Here is a 13,492-nt window from a genome sequence, read left to right as displayed (position 1 = left end):
GGGACAGAACCCACGTTTTCCCTGATCTTCATAGCTCTACTCACCATTTCGTTTGTTTCAAAGAATAAAAAATCAAATCACACTCTGCCGGTTTTACTAGGTTCTCCAAACATTTAATTATTTCTGCATCTAAAACCTTAGCAACAGAGAGCAATGCAAGGGCAAATACGTAACTTGCACATATGAGGTTATGCTCATAATGCCTAAAGATTTCGCTAGTCCCTTTCTGTGTGAATACTGTTCACGGGAATCCTCTACTTTAATTACTTTAAATGTTATCAAAGTTAAAATGTTCAGATTTTGATCTTTCCATCTTGTTTCTTAGCGACTTGTTGACAAGATAATGTTTTCCAACTTCGAACCGTCTCAAGAACGTCTTCCCTAGCCCTATACCACCCATTCACCTTTCTATGACCATCCGTAGCAACCACTAGTAAGTTATTCATGTAACAAAAATAAAATATCCTGAAGAAAGGAATACGTTTCCTCTAAATTCGTTGCGTGAATATGTCAAATCTTTAACTACAGCAAAATATGCAGGTACAGTGTACTATAAGTTTTCGTAATGCTGTCATAAATATATATATATATATATATATATATATATATATATATATATATATATATATATATATATATATATATATATATATTGTTTACTGCATGCTGTGCTATTAGCAGGAACCACATCTCTAAGTAACATACACCAATGGAAACAAAATCGCGACTCACCTCATCCACCGTCTGTAACGTGCAGACTGTGGGCCCGGCCCCACGGCTCACTGACGGCTGAGTTGGCCTGACGTACGTTCCAGGTGTACGTCGTCTGCAGACCTCACCCTCACCTCGCCTCACCGGGGTATCATCACTCTCTGATATGCTGGTATTGCACCGTTAAGGCGCCTCCTATCAGTAAGGACCATCAACGATACAATCACCACTCGACATTTTTCGTCACCCCTGGGTGTGTACGATAATTGTGAAGGCCATAACACTTACATAACCTTCAGGTTATACACAGCCTCAGAGTTTTCAATGACACCTGTCCATGCTCTTGTCCATTTTCTAGTACTCGCCGCGGAACAGAGAAATCAAGAGATGTTGCCTTACGGTACAAGTAGGTAATTACTGATAGGTAATTGGTGTATGGTCTTAGAGCTAATCTGAAGGTGTTAAATATATAATGGTTGGTGGTTATAGCTCGACGATGAGACCCGGAATACTATATTACTTTCGGGGTTTATCTAAAATGGCGATTTCATGGTATTAACTACATCGAAGTGATAGAGTATTGGTAACTTAAAAGGCGGTGGAAGCAAACATCAGTTACGAATTGTGTTATGTATTCAGTGAAAAACATACAAGGCAATAACATTAGAATTTTTTCATCCAGTATTGTACATTGGTTACTACCTTGACAACAAGATTTTATCATTGTCAACCATAACTGTTCTTTGGGCACCCTGTTAAGGTGACTAAAATCTCAAATCCAGTTTACCGATACTGAAATCTCGACGCCACTATAATGATCTGAACATTTCAAACCCAATATAGTGGATCGAAAATCAACCAAGTTAGAGTGACTTGGAGTTGTAGACTCCGTAATAATGACCTCAAATTTTCAAATACTCAACTATAAAATGCGAACAACGTTATACTTACATATACAAACAGACCCAAAATCCAAAAGAGTTGGGTCTGACCTTATCACTACTGAAGATGCATCCCCATAACAGAAATGGATGGCAAAATAAAGGTTTCTTCCCATCTTCCACTCTGGCAACACGACAGACGTGAAATAGGTACAAAAAATTCCTTGCATTACTAAATTCCTTGAAAAAAAATTTGTATAGAAAAGTGAGAACATAGAATAAACATCAATATCCTATGCATCTCGTCTGCAAAGACATGTATTCCAATTTATTTGATATAATGACAATGATAAGGGTAAACTATTAAGCTTCAGGCATTTGTCGAGCATCTGATGTGGCTGATGCAATAATTCCTTCTTGTTCTCTAAATGCATGGGGTACAGGTTGATCAATGTTGGTACCTTACTGCAGCATGGCTAGGGTCAAGATAAGTGGTTGAAAAGGTATCATAATATACCACCACGTTATGATGATTTTTTAAAAGAATTGTTCAGTATCGGAGAGCGACAGGTAATGATTAAGCCTAATTGTCAAAACAAGTGTTGCAGGGAGCAACATACTTCGAGAACCCATTCCACGTGTCGATAATAATGGGAAAAAGAGATCTAGTGTAATCCACATTAAATCGGTGACTTCTACGTTTTAGTCCATTTGCTCCCGATGTTAGCAATGGTGCGACCGTAAAGAAATTTTCGTTATCGACATAGTTGAATCCTTGCTTCGGAGCCGCCTTAAATATAACAAATATAACAAATTCAATTCTCACAGAAGTGGTAGAGGATGTGTGGATCAGGTGTTTGCTTTGAAGAATGTAAGTGAGAAATACTTAGAAAAGCAAATGGATTTGTATGTAGCATTTATGGACCTGGAGAAGGCATATGATAGAGTTGATAGAGATGCTCTGTGGAAAGTATTAAGAATATATGGTGTGGGAGGAAAGTTGTTAGAAGCAGTGAAAAGTTTTTATCGAGGATGTAAGGCATGTGTACGTGTAGGAAGAGAGGAAAGTGATTGGTTCTCAGTGAATGTAGGTTTGCGGCAGGGGTGTGTGATGTCTCCATGGTTGTTTAATTTGTTTATGGATGGGGTTGTTAGGGAGGTAAATGCAAGAGTTTTGGAAAGAGGGGCAAGTATGAAGTCTGTTGGGGATGAGAGAGCTTGGGAAGTGAGTCAGTTGTTGTTCGCTGATGATACAGCGCTGGTGGATGATTCATGTGAGAAACTGCAGAAGCTGGTGACTGAGTTTGGTAAAGTGTGTGGAAGAAGAAAGTTAAGAGTAAATGTGAATAAGAGCAAGGTTATTAGGTACAGTAGGGTTGAGGGTCAAGTCAATTGGGAGGTGAGTTTGAATGGAGAAAAACTGGAGGAAGTGAAGTGTTTTAGATATCTGGGAGTGGATCTGGCAGCGGATGGAACCATGGAAGCGGAAGTGGATCATAGGGTGGGAGAGGGGGCGAAAATTCTGGGGGCCTTGAAGAATGTGTGGAAGTCGAGAACATTATCTCGGAAAGCAAAAATGGGTATGTTTGAAGGAATAGTGGTTCCAACAATGTTGTATGGTTGCGAGGCGTGGGCTATGGATAGAGTTGTGCGCAGGAGGATGGATGTGCTGGAAATGAGATGTTTGAGGACAATGTGTGGTGTGAGGTGGTTTGATCGAGTGAGTAACGTAAGGGTAAGAGAGATGTGTGGAAATAAAAAGAGCGTGGTTGAGAGAGCAGAAGAGGGTGTTTTGAAGTGGTTTGGGCACATGGAGAGGATGAGTGAGGAAAGATTGACCAAGAGGATATATGTGTCGGAGGTGGAGGGAACAAGAAGAAGAGGGAGACCAAATTGGAGGTGGAAAGATGGAGTGAAAAAGATTTTGTGTGATCGGGGCCTGAACATGCAGGAGGGTGAAAGGAGGGCAAGGAATAGAGTGAATTGGAGCGATGTGGTATACCGGGGTTGACGTGCTGTCAGTGAATTGAATCAAGGCATGTGAAACGTCTGGGGTAAGCCATGGAAAGCTGTGTAGGTATGTATATTTGCGTGTGTGGACGTATGTATATACATGTGTATGGGGGGGGTTGGGCCATTTCTTTCGTCTGTTTCCTTGCGCTACCTCGCAAACGCGGGAGACAGCGACAAAGTATAAAAAAAAAAAAAAATTCAATTCTCACAGTGTTTCCCCATATAGTTTGTTACATAAGGAAGGAATCAATTTAAGTTTGCTGCACACGGCTTTTAATTTAAGAATATGGGGGAGGGGGGGACTGCATTGCATTTTCGAGATAGGACCTACCTAGACTTAAACGTAGAGGCAATACCACATCCTTACTTATGTATGTAAAGTCTTACTTATGTATGTAAAGTCTCTCTTAACAAATCTTAACATCCTATTTGCCTCTGTGGTGGTTTTGTTACTCTGCCCAGGAGAATTTGAAGTTATTGGGGTCATTATTCCCCAGATCCCTCACACAAGGTGAGGTGTCCTTTACCTTGAAGATCGTTGGTTCAAAATCGAATTTGTTATTGAGAGTTTTTGCCTGCAACGGCAGATACTTATGCATGTTAACTGATGTTAAGTTATTTAGACCTATATCAGATGATAAAAAGTATATGCTTCAGGGCAGACCCCTGGGGTACCCGACTGGTGAACAAGGTAATGATTCTCCCTTCATCACGACACTGTTTCCTATTACGTGCGCAGTCTTCTTTTCAGTTTCCTATGCAAACTAATCCCCTAGACCTTGACTGTAAATATCAATTTATCGTTCGAAACTTTGTCGAAAGCCAATTGTGAATCTGAAAATATGTAATCCATTATCATAATCATGTGGATATTGAATAATATATGATATTCAAGTTGGTTTGTAAGAATTAGTCTGTGCCTTGTAAAATTACGCTGTGTATCATTGATCAGCTTATATAGTCCAAAGTAGATTACGATTTTATTTTCAATAATTCCAATCGATTCTAGAACTTTATATATAATTGATGCAAGGGTAACATGACGGTAACTGCCAAGCATTTCATGGATACCCTTATGAATACAGGGGTAACTTCTGTCTCCACTCCTGTGGTAATATTCCATCCCGGGTAGATTTGCTGAAAACATAAGTTAACGGTTTGGCAATTACATATCTAACTTTTTTATTTGTTGTGAATGGAAACGTCTGCTTTTATTAAATAACATCTTCAGTTTATCAATGTGTGGTTGTCCGTCTGTAACTGACAATGAATTCTAGTATCGTATATGTGCTTTTTATTAGTCTTAAAATTCGTGTCGCTGTTTTCTAGTGCAAAAACAAAACAAAAAATATGGGTTGCTGATATGCTTTCATCATCCACAATGGGTTACCCATATTCATTTACTAAATGCCCATCTCTACTGGAATGTTTTGTTATTGATATGTCTGTAAAATCTGGGATCTTTATTGCTATCTTTTGCAGTACTAATGTCATACCTTCTCTTGGTTTGCTTAATAAGTCTTTTTACCTCTTTCCTAGCACTGCTAATTTGGTTTGCAATATTTCGGTGATTTCCTGATTCTTAGGCTTGTAGCATTTTTTTCTGCGCTTTACGGCTCTTGCAATATTTGAGGAATACCATTCAGGCCTATTTCTATTAGTTTCTCTCGTGCATATGAACGAATGTGTCTTGTTGGTGCATAAACTAACGATCAAACCGTGTCCTTAATTTCCCGGCATGATCCAACAAGGATGTGATTCCGCGTCACCAGTCCAGTAGAATCCGTCCTTTTCAACTTATGGGTAATATTAAAGTTATTATAGAAGATTTTATATCTTATATTTTGAGATTTATCGAACCATTCATGTTATGAGGACACGTATACAATGTTCGCCAACGCGAGTATTGTTTCCTAAGAACTGGAATGCAAGAACCAATCAAGTATATTAGTTTCCCTCAGTTCTAAGACGGTTTGGTAGCGAAAAATATCTTCAACTGAGCTGAAAAGTCCAGTAGATTCACTCTTTATACTCGAAATAGTTTGCCAGTTGATTTCTCAAAGACTGACTGACTGGCTGACTTGAGCGTCTTGTATGCATTTTTGTTATTTGCTCACTTGCATGATAATATGAACATACAGCTGTTCAACAGCTGTAGAAGACAGCATAAATTCCAATGGGTGCTGGAATGATTACACACGTGCAGTTCCAACTCTCCTACTTATCTAACTTTTACAAATGATCTATGTTACAGCCGACAAATTGTACTCCGATCAACTTATCTTTTTTTTAATGAATATATCGATATCAACGAATTTGATGTTTACAAATCAAAGCAATTCAGCTGTTTGCCTCGGATCGATCTCAGATTCATATAAAGCCCATTCAATTTCTTAATGTGATTTTCGCACGAAATTGGAGTTGTGATTTTGCGACCGACTGTTCCCAGACTGAGGTCTGACGAGCTCCCTCCACTCACGCTGGCTGGTGTTGTAGGAACAGCACTCGATCTGACCTCACCTGCGTGACATGTAATATTGGCGTGACCTGAAACACTCGCTTCTGCCAGGTGGTCGACCAACCGACCTCTAATTGGCCTCAGCAAAAAAAAAAAAAAAAAGAAAAAAAATCCCCTACAATTGCAACGCAAGCTGATCTTTCATTTGCGCAGGTAAGTTTGTATCCCTTAATGCTATGGTGAATGCTGTCTCTGTTGTATAACCGCCTATCTCCTATAAAGTCGAGCCACAGGTCTACAGAACTTAAAATGGCATCTTTGCAAAGCATCGCAGTCTCTGACGTACACCCAGCGATCTGCTTAGGGCGTAGTTACCTTCGTTTTGTCTAGGAAGGGCGCCATTATTATATGATCTACCTGTCAGCCGACCAATCAGCTCGTCATATTCTTCTAAGAAGACTTGCGCTTTTAAGCTGGTACTTTCACCTCTATCTTTTGATTGATGCGGGTTAACTTTATCACCAGGGTCGAATCTCCCACGTATCATAAAAACGTTTTTATCTAAGTCGCTGAGTATGGCAAAACGATTGTTCGTGAGTGGAAGCAACGGGGGTAGGAGGGAGGAAAGTGGCCCTATGGAAGTGAAGGGGGGGGGGGGGTGACTGAGGTGTGACGTAAACCTGGAGGCGGCTCAGAGATTAATAAGAGGGCCTTAGGTCTTGGAACCTTACCGGAGGGAAGGGGTTGAGAGTTTAAGGTGGGGGTGAGGAGAGGCAGCAGGGCGGGGAGAACCGAAGACGAGGGTGAACATGTTAAGGCTTACAGACAGTGGCTGTGGGGACAGGTATAGGCAGTAGGGGGATGGGTGTAAGTGCGGGAGGAGTGGACCAGGTTGGTGGGGGAAAGCAAATGCTGGGGGCAGGTAGTGAGTGAGGGTGAGGTTCATGGCGTCTCATAATCAATCCATGTAATTCGTCCCTGAGACATACCTTGTCTGCATTCAAGGCTTTGACAGCAGCCTTAACTTCGTTCATATCTCTGTCTAATCTTATCGAACGATTTACGAGGAACAATCTGTGATTCCCGTCTACTCCCGTTACCAAAAAGTTCTTGATAAAACACCAACTTCTGGTTGTACGGTGGTAGTAACTAGCTCTCTCTCTCTCTCTCTCTCTCTCTCTCTCTCTCTCTCTCTCTCTCTCTCTCTCTCTCTCTCTCTCTCTCTCCCGCGTTGGAAGCTCCAGTCACGGACAAGAGTCCACATCAAGGCCGGGCTTTAACTGAAACATAGAGAGGTTATTGAAGGGTAAAAAAAGAAAAACAAAATAGAAAGACGGAAAGTATTTACGAATTTTGGAGGAAGTGAAAAGCCTGTCTTTTAAAATGTGTCAGGTCGTAGTTACAGGTAAAAATATGAGAAGGTAAAGAGTACCAAAGCATCGAGGTGTTGGTAGAGAAACAATTATCAAAATGGCCCACCCTTGAGTTGCCAACGGCCACACAGTAATCATGTGACGCAACAGCTTGCTGAGTGTCGGTGGCGTGGTGTAGCATGGCTGGGGGGGCACACAAGCAGCCAATTCCCGGGAGCAAAAAACCAAAATAAGATCAACAAACAAGGGAAACTGCATCGCTATACATGGAGAAAGTACAAAGAAAATGGAAGGAAGGCTTACCCATTCGAGAAACACATGGTAGAGCCCTGTAATCACGCTACCTCTGCGGAGACCATTAGACCTAACGACAGCACACACAGTGACCTATCATGACACAAGTGACCCTATTATAGTGAACAACCCCCCCCCCCCCCGGGAAGTATCGACCCCTGCTATAATGACCTCAAACTCTCAATCAACCCCCGTTAGAATGCTTCCGAAGTCTGGACTACGTCACACATCCAACTCCGACATCTCGACCCCCATTAGAAGAACCTAAAAGTACAAGACCCCGATACATAAACTTCAAGATCTCAACCCCGCTATAGTGACTCCGAAATTTCAACGCCCTAACGTTGGAGTGACGCAGAATTTTCGACCCCATTATACTGACCTCGAAATCTCAACCCCGTTAGAGTGACTACGAACTATCAACCCGTTTCAGTGAAAAATCTTACCCTGCCATACACAGTCGCTCTAGATTCTCCACATCATTAAGGTGATTTCGAAAATTCAACTCCATTATGATGACTCCAAAATCTCAACCACGTTATAATCCCCCAATGAAATTTCGTGACCCCTTAACAAAATAAGTGGATTACAAAAGATGGGCGATTATCAATACTTCTACAGAGAGAGAGAGAGAGAGAGAGAGAGAGAGAGAGAGAGAGAGAGAGAGAGACGATTGTGTTGGGAGGGGATGAGTGAGTGAATATATCAGCAATTTTGATGCGAGAGATCGGGTGTTAGTGATGATGTGAATGCGAGTGTGGCTAATGTGGCAATTTTGGGTGCAATGGGGGGTGGGGGGGATGGAATATATACAGTGATGTGAATGTAAATGGTTAACAGCTTATGGAGTTATGTACCCAAAAAGGACTGATAACTGGGAATACCTGGCTTAAAAATATGGTAAGAAAGATGGTGGGAGAGCATTAATGGATTACGTACTAAATGATAGGCATGCAAAAGAGAGACTTTTAGATGTGAATGTGCTGAAAGGGGCAACTGGTCATAACTTGGTGGAGGCGAGGATGAAGATCTGTAATAGACCTTCGGCAAGGAGGTCATGATACGGATGATATGTGGATGGTAAACGTGCTTGGGAAATAAGCTGACGTGAAGAGAAACCAGGAGGGATTAAGTATACAATGGCAAAAGGTGAGAGTAAATGAGACTAGGAGAGTGGATGAGGAATGGGAGGGTATTTAGAGAACCTGCCCTGGCATGAGAGAGAGGGAAGTGTGTGGCCGCGGAAGGAGAGAGGCAGGCGTCTGAAAAAGGGTAGCAAGTGGTAGGATGATAAGCGGTTCACTGACCTCCTCACTGTTTGCGAGAGTAGAATCGAAATCTTCCCATCTTATTCATTCTCTCAGGCATAACCTCCCGCCCTACCTCCATCAGACGTCACTCACTCTACGTGGTGTTGTACCTGCCCTCACCACTTCCTGACGAAGGTGCTACCTTCTCGCCCACTTACATGTATTACGTTAGCCACTGCTCTCGTGAGCTGCCCTCATTTGCCCCTGCCACCAACAGTGGTTCCCTTTAGTACGCATTTGGCTGCTGCTTCCCAGTATCTCAGGAGAGACCAATCACTCGAGCATTGGTTGTTACGTCACTTCCTTCTTCCCTTGAACAGCTATTATTTTGTTTAGTTCTTTCCTTCTCTCTTCTCAAAGTGTTAGGTTTACTAACAACAGCAAAAACTAGATAACTATTTATATCCTTTTTCTCATGCTATTTTAACTTTCAATGAGTGTATATATATATATATATATATATATATATATATATATATATATATATATATATATATATATATATAAGGCGAAGTTACCCTCAAGCAAAAAATACTAATAGAGTACACAGGGCTCGCTTCACCTCGTTAAGAAAAAGTTTAAACTACAGAGGAATTCCGGCATAGGTCAGTACAACAACGGTCTAATGACTTAATTACAAAAGGAAAATTACAGTAAATAATCTCTGCCAGATACAAAACAACACATAAGTCAATTTTCTTTCAAAACTAAATGAAACCTTATTCCAACAATGAATAAAAGACTTCCAAAAGTTCAAAAATTGTTTACATCCAGGGTGTTCATTAGCAACTGTACAATGCCTAGTAACTTTCTTAATCGAAATCACAACACACAGGTCAATGTAGCTTTACCTTACTGTACCAGTCAGTTTAACAGTTCACACACTTTCACCCTAATTGTCTCTGTCCATAAACTTCTCAACACATTAACACTTCACAACAGCATTACTTTGTCACACTGCAAGTCCTACTCCAACAGTAACTTTACATCATATTAATCTGTCCTGCTAATTCTGGTATAATCCACACCTGGAAACCAGCCTGAGCCCTTTGGTCAAAGCGACCCTTCCTCGCACCCGTGTGATCATCCTCTAGCTCTTACCCCCCAGTTCGCGAAGCTTAGCTACAGCTTGGGATATTTCTATGCCACTCCACAGAACCAAGTACATCTCACTTGGGATTTTGCCTCTCATTCGGGAATCTCGGCCTCAATACGGCTGTCCGTGATCAGGGAGGCGTATCTAGGGGAAGTATCGCCTATGGCAAGCGCTGAAACTGCGCCCCTGGCTTGATTAAAAATGTACATACAGTGGATGTATATAAAAATAAATAGTTTAATTATAAAATGTTGAAAAGTTGGGCCAAACTTAAATCTATATAAACTCTTAAAGACTTAAAGACTTATTTGATCAAAATTGTAACGTAGAAGCGATAATGTAACTGATAAAAGCAATATATTACTGTAGATGAAAAGCAGGCGAATTTCTTTTCTCTCACAAAACCAAGCCGTTAAAAATGTCAATTTGGTAGCGTATGTCAAAAACCAAACCTGTTGAATGGCGCCTCCCCTTCAAGTGGCGCCCAGGGAACCTGCCCTACCTGCCATACCCTAGATTCGCCACTGTCCGTGATACAACGTACCAGGTCAGTACCTGCTGGACAAGTCCTGGTGTACGTCCACTTGTGCCCAGCGTCCCTCACACCAAGCCGAGTCAACACTGATTTCCTATCAAAAATCCGCAAGTCCTCAGTAAGGAATTCTCCATTATCATCATGACAATCTGTAATTCTCATGTATAATATACAACTTTGTTTCACAACTCACCCACATACCTACCTGCTTAGATAACGGCAAAACTTCCACCACGAATAGGAACCAGCGGGTGTTGCTCCAGTCGCCACGCGCCTTCCCCTGGCAGTGTTGTCAACCCGAAAATTCATTTTTGGTCCAAATATCCCGAACGGAATCATAAAAAATTCCTGTGTCCCGACGTACAAAGTCCTTATGCCTGTTCCTAAACGAATTAAACTTATCTCTCAATAAGAAATGCACATAATATGTTCCTTATGAAGTGATTAATATGCTTCATTGAGAAAAGAGAACCAAAGAATGAATGCAATGACACTGAATGTTTATCAAAGAAAAGCAAGTAATTTTTTCAATATGCATCCAATTTTCTGAATTCTTTTATATTAAGAATAGGAAAAATTAAAGTTTACGTAGCTTGTTTTCACTGTACTAACTTGATAATATGATTCATTGCCTGGGTACTTCCTTTGATTATAATTATTCATGATGATCATGTGTGGGTGGAAATACAAGGTACATATTTTATGAAAAAGGAATAGTACTTAAACAAAGCGATGTCATATTTCCTGCCATAATATCGGATGTGGATATTTATCCTTAGCTCCGCTGAAACAGATTATAGCACTTACAGCATTTCATAATCAGATTTCATTCATAATCAAGCAAAGCACAACAAGATAACTAACTTAAGGCTCGATTGGAAAGACAACAGGAAAGCTTCACTCTTTGTGATCATACATTTGCTGGTTATGAAGTGCCAAGTGTTTCTCTTCAATCTCCTTTGCAAAATCAAGACAGTCTCTATCTTTGGATTTGGGAAGTGAGTCAATTGTGGTTCGTTGATGATACAACTCTGGTGACTGATTCGAGTGAAAAACTGCAGAAGCTGGTGACTGAGTTGGGAAAAGTGTGTGAGAGGAGAAAGTTGAGTGTAAATGTAAATAAGAGCAAGGTTATTAGTATTAGGTTCAGTAGCGTTGAGGGACAAGTAAATTGGGATGTAAATTTCGAATGGAGAAAAATTGGAGGAAGTGGAGTGTTTTAGATATCTGGGAGTAGACTCAGGAGCGGATGGACTCATGGAAGAGGAAGTGAGTCAGGTTAGGGGAGGGGGTGAAGGTTCTGGAAGCGATGAAGAATGTGTGGAAGGAGAAAACGTTATCTCGGAGAGCGAAAATGGGTATGTTTGAAGGAATAGTAGTTCCAACAATGTTACATGGTTGCGAGGTATCGGGTTGTACGGAGGAGGGTGGATGTGTTGGAAATGAAATGTTTGAGGATAATATGTGGTGTGAGGTGGTTTGATCGAGTAAGTAAAGAGAGGGTGAGAGATGTGTGGTAAAAGTGTGGTTGAGAGAGCAAAAGAGGGTGTGTTGAAATGGTTTGGACATAAGGAGAGAATGAGTGAGGAAAGATTGATAAAGAGGATATATGTGTCAGAGGTGGAGAGAACAAGGAGAAGCGGGAGACCAAATTGGGGATGGAAGGATGGAGTGATAAAGATTTTCAGCGATCGTGGCCTAAACATGCAGGAGGGTGAAAAGCGTGCAAGGAACAGAGTGGACTGGAATGATGTGGTATACCGGGGTCGATGTGCTGTCAATGGACTAAGCCAGGGCATGTGAAGCGTCTGGGGTAAACCATGGAAAGGTCTGTGGGGCTTGGATCTGGATAGGGGGCTGTGGTTTCGGTGCATTACACATGACAGCTAGAGAATGAATGTGAATGAATGTGGCCTTTTTTTGTGTCTGTTTTCCTGGCGTTACCTCGCTGAAGCGGGGGATAGCGATGCTGTTTCCTGTGGGGCGGGGTAGCGCTAGGAATGGATGAAGGCAAACAAGTATGAATATGTACATGCGTATATATGTATAATATATATATATATATATATATATATATATATATATATATATATATATACACACACACACACACACATACACTCATATATTGATTCTTTCACGTATCCCATGTGATCGACCAGCCTTAAGGGCAGAATGAACAATTGGGTGGACTGTGAACTGGCTGCCGCAACCAGGATACGAACCTAAGTGGGTACGATGGCAGGCACCTAATGTGTATGAGTAGGTCAGTGACGGTAACCGTTACACCACAGTATATATAAATGAATTTTTCCTTAATGCAATAAAAGCGGAATAGACTTCCTGCTGATTTAGTCAATAATCAAATTTTACATACTTTTACAAATTCTTAAATATGAACACGGAAGTAACTTCTCTTATTTCCTCAATATATGATATGCCTTTCTCTGTGAGGGCCATTTTTACTACTAATTCGGGCCTGAAAATAATAATTCACATTGTAAATCATCAATCTCAGAGCGTTGGGCCTAAATCAACCTCAGAGCTTTGGGCCTAAGTCCTTTTAATTTCATGGAATGCATTTTTCAGAAATCGTCTATGATACGGAACTTGATCAACCATTCCTCTGAAAGAAGACAATATTAAGTCAATATTTGTTCAAAGTTCATCGAATATACAAAAATTAGCACGTTTAATGTTAAAAGTGTCTGAGAAGGTGAGCTCGCCTTAGATCCAACAATTCAAAGTAACGAGTGTAGCAGATTTCTTTCAAGCGAATTTGTAAAGAGCATGTGAATTAACTATGACGATATTTTGTTCT

The 13,492-nt window shown here is 40.8% G+C and overlaps 1 protein-coding gene across 2 annotated transcripts in view; it reads right to left on the bottom strand.

The window, feature by feature from the left end:
- Positions 1-1,199, bottom strand: part of LOC139751575 (trehalase-like) — a 49,412-nt gene extending 48,213 nt beyond the window's left edge. The window contains exon 1 of one of the 2 annotated variants that reach the window (XM_071667158.1): positions 733-1,199. The gene's annotated coding sequence lies outside the window, so the exon portion shown is untranslated. The remainder of the gene's footprint in view (positions 1-732) is intronic. The other variant, XM_071667157.1, reaches the window with a different exon arrangement.
- Between the last annotated feature and the right edge of the window lie 12,293 nt (positions 1,200-13,492).

Source organism: Panulirus ornatus, chromosome 11 (assembly GCF_036320965.1).
Source record: "Panulirus ornatus isolate Po-2019 chromosome 11, ASM3632096v1, whole genome shotgun sequence".
Classification (NCBI taxonomy): domain Eukaryota; kingdom Metazoa; phylum Arthropoda; class Malacostraca; order Decapoda; family Palinuridae; genus Panulirus; species Panulirus ornatus.
This window is presented reverse-complemented; position numbering and strand designations above follow the sequence as displayed.